Source organism: Arachis duranensis, chromosome 5 (assembly GCF_000817695.3).
Source record: "Arachis duranensis cultivar V14167 chromosome 5, aradu.V14167.gnm2.J7QH, whole genome shotgun sequence".
In the NCBI taxonomy this organism is placed as follows: domain Eukaryota; kingdom Viridiplantae; phylum Streptophyta; class Magnoliopsida; order Fabales; family Fabaceae; genus Arachis; species Arachis duranensis.
Window position 1 is genome coordinate 87,604,367 of NC_029776.3, and position 4,980 is coordinate 87,609,346.

Below are 4,980 nucleotides of genomic sequence, written 5' to 3' on the forward strand. Positions count from 1 at the left end.
TAATTAGTATAGAGTTCCAAAATTAATTTCTTATGTAAGAAAAGTATACGTACTGTCCACTCATAATGAAGCAAATTCCAGCTGCATAGATCCTTCCACCACTTTCAGCTTTGTACATAACCAAATGGCTTCCATACCAAGCAAGAAAAGCCCAAATTGCAAAGCATAAACCTGTGCTTCCAACAGCTAAACCCTTTGCTATTCCTTGCTTGATTCCAAGCCTCGAGGTTCTCTCTAAGATCTCTGAATACCTCACAAGGATTCTCCTCTCTGCCGTGAACGAATAAATGGTTTTGATGGAGCTTAATGCCTGCTCGACGATGGCGTTCGCCTTCCCGTACTCCTTGGCAGATGACTTTGACAAATAGATTAGGTATTTGCCATAGATCATGCCGGGGATTATGAGAAGAACAAGTGTTGGGAATGCTACTAAGGCCAGCCTCCATGAGAAGTAGGTGGCAAAAGCAATCCCAGAGATGAATGATGATGAGTGCATTAAGAATAGTGGCACCTGAAAAACCAAACTCATCATCATCGTATCTATTAGGGGGGTTCGCGGTGCGGTTTGGATCGGTTTTGAGTCAAAAACTCATCCGATTCAGACACTATGTCTAGTTGCGGTGCGGTTTGAATTGGATGATTTTTTTTTTTTAAAAAAATCCGATCTGATCTGATCCGATCCAATTTCGAGCGGTTTGGATTGGATTAGATTGGATTTGCGGTTTTCTAAATTAAAAAAATTAAATATATATAACAAGTCTCAACATCAAATTTCAAATAACCAACAATAACATAGCAAGTCTTAACAATATCTTAAAAAATCAACGATAACATAACAATAGAAATAAAATTATAGGTTAGTTAAAATAAATAAATAAATCACATTTTGAACATAAAACATCTATTAAATAATAATAATACATAAAAAATATAAAAATGTATAACAAATTGAATATGTTATAAGTATAATTGTAAACATAATAATAAAATAATAATATTATAACACATTGTGCGGTTTGGATTGGATTGGATTGGTTGTGAACAGTATATCTGAAATCTGATCCAATCCAACGGTTTACAAAAAATAAAATCCAATCAAATCCGAATTAGTGCGGTTTTAATCGGTTTTCGGTTTGAATTGGATTGGATAAGTGGTTTAATTTGGATCGGTTTGGATTTGAACACCCCTAATTGCAACAATTACCATCAAGGTACTAAGCAATTAACATATTCATGCATTCTCACTTATCCTATGATTATCTAACCTAAGTTTTCACGAGACATTATATATTAAATACGAGAAACCAGAACCATACCTTGGCTGATTTTCTCGTATAACCCAAAGACAACCCACTAAGCAAGCTCACGAGTTCCACTTCCAAAATCACAACTAGAAAATGGTTTAATACAGACAGATTTACAGACAGATTTGGTATATATTACAGACGGATTTTTGGTTACCGACGAAATTACTGACGGATTTTGTCCCTCTGTAAAAGCCTCGTCGGAAATTATTTACCGACGGATTTTTTTCCGTCGGAAAATTACCGACGGATTTTCCCTCTGTAAATTCTCCATCTATTTCCCGAAGCCGACGAACTTTTCGACGGATTTTCCGACGGATTTTTCCGTCTGTAATTATAGACGGATTTTTCGACGGATTTTTCCATCTGTAATTATAGATGGATTTTCCGACAGATTTTTCCGTTTGTAATTACAGACGAATTTTCCGTCTGTAATTACAGACAGATTTTCTAATGGATTTTTCGTCTGTAATTTAAACCTTTGGAAAATCATCTCACACTCTTATTACAGACAGAAAATCCGTCTGTAAATCCGTCAGTAAGCTAAAATAGATTTTTTTTATTTTTCCAATTACAAAATAAACTTGTTTTCATACAAAATAAATATAAATTTAATACAAATTTTTATCTAATTTGTATTCAAATATTTATAATATTACAAAAAATAAACAAATTCATCGTATTATAAAATTAAAAGAAAATTATTATAAACAAGCAAGTCAATATAATTCAAAACATAAACAAAGTGTATTATTAACTATAATCCTCAGTATATTGTTCAACCATACTAAATTTTACACAATTTTACATATATTACAGAAAGATTAACTGAATTCTTTCTCAAAAAATAGACATGAATCAGCATCCATCAACCATATGTGTATGAATTCTTCTTGAACCTGATAGGTTTGATTCAGAAGAGTTGATCACCAAAAAAAAAAGTAATTTCCTTATGGTGCTTTGTTTGACATGCCAGAACCTTCAGCAGCAAAATCAAAAATAAGCATTGAGAAGAATTCTGCAAATGCTGCTCTAATTGCATCAGGCTGAGCAGCCTTTGCAATTCTTTGGACTGCCATCAATTCACATGGGAACAATAAAGGATCCACATCCTCTTCTGCCCAACTGTGGCACAGAATGAGAAAAAAGATAATGTTAATACAATGATTGAAGTTTTACACTAGGAAAGAGTTAGATACAGATAGAGAGAGAGAGAGAAGAGTAGCATACCCAGAAACACCATCAGCAATAGCAAGAACTCTCACATTAACTGCAGTTAGGTGAAATTCTTATCAACATCACCTTGGAGAACCCATCAAAACTTAACGTCTTGCAAAAAAAATATATTTACGTATAATTAATATGTACATATATGAATCACTAGAGCATCAAGTGCAAGCTTTTTGTAATCCCTTTCAATTATTTTCTCTTCAATTGTATACTGTGGATTTTCATTGTACAAGATATTAAGACCAACCAAAAGTATAAATTCAGTGCTTCAAATTGGTTGTTGTGCCAGAGTTGGATATATATCTTGTCGGATATTTATAGAAACTTTGTGCCAATACAAGTGAGATATCACACTTACTAGATATACAGGCTTTTAGTTTATCTATAATGACTAATGCAGACAATGGCATTCATTCTAGATTAATATCAATAGGTTTTATCTTGATATTATAATAATTTTATAAGTTGCAACATAGACAGCATGTGTTGCAATTTTTTTAAAATTAGATATATCCAGTTAGGTGTCTTACATGTATGCTGCCTATATAGAAAAGCATAGATAATAGTGAACATAGTAATAATGCACAACAATTACAAACCTCCGTGCAAAATCGGAAAACTTGTACTTATTTCTTCTATCCAATCCTATGAGCACGATCCTGAGCTTTAACTATTGGTTCTCCAATAGCATCTACTAATGCCTGGTTCTTGCTCACTTGCTCCATGGCCTTGCTGCAAATTTCACAGTTAATAAGTTTGGAAGCTGCTAAGGTGGGACAGAATTTCAATTTAAAAATGTTAAGAAGTTAAACTCCTATCACAATTAATATAAGGTCCCACAAAATGTAATTCAAGAAACTCACTCTCTACCATCTAAAGATAAAAGCAACGATAAAACTACAATAGAATTTACTTTGGATAGGAGAGTGAACAAATTGAAATCAATTATTATTCTATCATCAACTGGAGGGCATACTTAAAATCATTTCATAGAAAATATCACAAGGAAACTATAACTCTAATGATGGAAGTTATATATAATACAACAAGAAAAGAAAAAATATCTTTGATGTGCTCTTGCCTCCATGAGAACCTAGTTATATAGCTAACAAGCTAAAAGTAAAAAAACGATGGTGCTTTACTAAGGCATACTAAAACAAAGGATATAAAAATCTAGATGTTGAATACTCCTACCAAATTGTAAATGCATCTCATTCATGTAAACGAAATTTGCAGTTCGAATCTCAACACCAGGGAGATTATGAACCCACAAAGGGATCCCACCGTAATTCCATCAATTAATTAATATGAACATTTATGGAACATGACATACACAAAATCATTTGTTAAAATTAATTTTTATATGTTAAAATATGCATTTACAAGTAAATAGTAAAGTATATTTAGATCATTTTACCTACAAAAGAACCTTTTAATTTAGGAAGTAACTTATCCAATAGAACCATTTTACCTACAAAAAAAATATTTAGAAACATTTGACAATGTCAAGTCATTAAATGATCAGTCTACAAAGAACTTCCATTTCACCTGATATTACGTTCTTCTGCATTTCAAATCACACCAGGGTTCTTCTGCATGACTCTTGAAATATTACGTTCGACATTTCTCTGCAATAATGGCAAAACCTCTTTTTGGTCTGTCACTATAACATCACACCCCAGCAAAGCCATGCCTGCAAAAGGATCCAAGTATTGTAAGTAAGAAAAGCTGGATTGATTTTAATAAGGGAGTCCATATAGGACGAGTTAATTAATAGGCTAACCAAACATTAAAAATCATTTGTAACATTACCAAAACCAGAAACACCATAGCCAGCTCCAAGTTCAATTACACGTTTTCCTTTAAGTTTAGCTGGAGAAAACCTTCCCTTTCTGCAATTCCGTTCCTAAAAAAAAATAAATAAAGATACACCTTAAGATATTAGAAGGTGAGAGAAATTAGATGCAATATCTAAATAAGTTCATTAAAACCATGTTTAGATTCTAAAACTAAATTATATTTATGACAGGACAGTTCAGAAAATGTTAGGAGGATCAACAACTTACAAGAAATTTGGCAAAAATAAGTGATGAATCCCACATTGTTGTTCCTAAGTGCTTTGAATTGGGATCCTGACAAAACAAAATTGGCATTGTCAAATATTTTATAGATAAAGAGGAAAAAGAAAAAGGAAAACTTCGGGGGGTAAATAATCAAATAATGAATTCAAATCCTAGAAGCTAAAGAAGAAACAAGAGAACATCCCGAAGTAAAAAAATATAAAAATTCTAAGCTCATGAAAAATTATCAATCATGACTTGCAAATTTTCCAAGGGGACTCTTCCCTATAGCATTGTATATATCTAATCGTTTCCGAGGATCTCGACAGTACCTACTTATCGAGCAGAATCATAGAGTCACTAGGGCAACAATATGAGCCTCTTCT

General features: G+C 32.6%; 1 long non-coding RNA gene across 2 annotated transcripts; it reads right to left on the reverse strand.

Annotated features, from left to right (window-relative positions):
* Positions 1-2,074: 2,074 nt before the first annotated feature.
* LOC107472140 (uncharacterized) lies at positions 2,075-4,676 on the reverse strand. 2 transcript variants are annotated; one of them, XR_008009685.1, is made up of 6 exons: positions 4,601-4,676; positions 4,347-4,440; positions 4,083-4,227; positions 3,134-3,266; positions 2,535-2,574; positions 2,075-2,429 (listed from the first exon to the last, which is right to left on the reverse strand). It is a non-coding gene; the product is annotated as an uncharacterized LOC107472140 (long non-coding RNA). The 2 variants fall into 2 exon arrangements; XR_008009686.1 differs by having other exon boundaries at positions 2,535-2,633.
* Between the last annotated feature and the right edge of the window lie 304 nt (positions 4,677-4,980).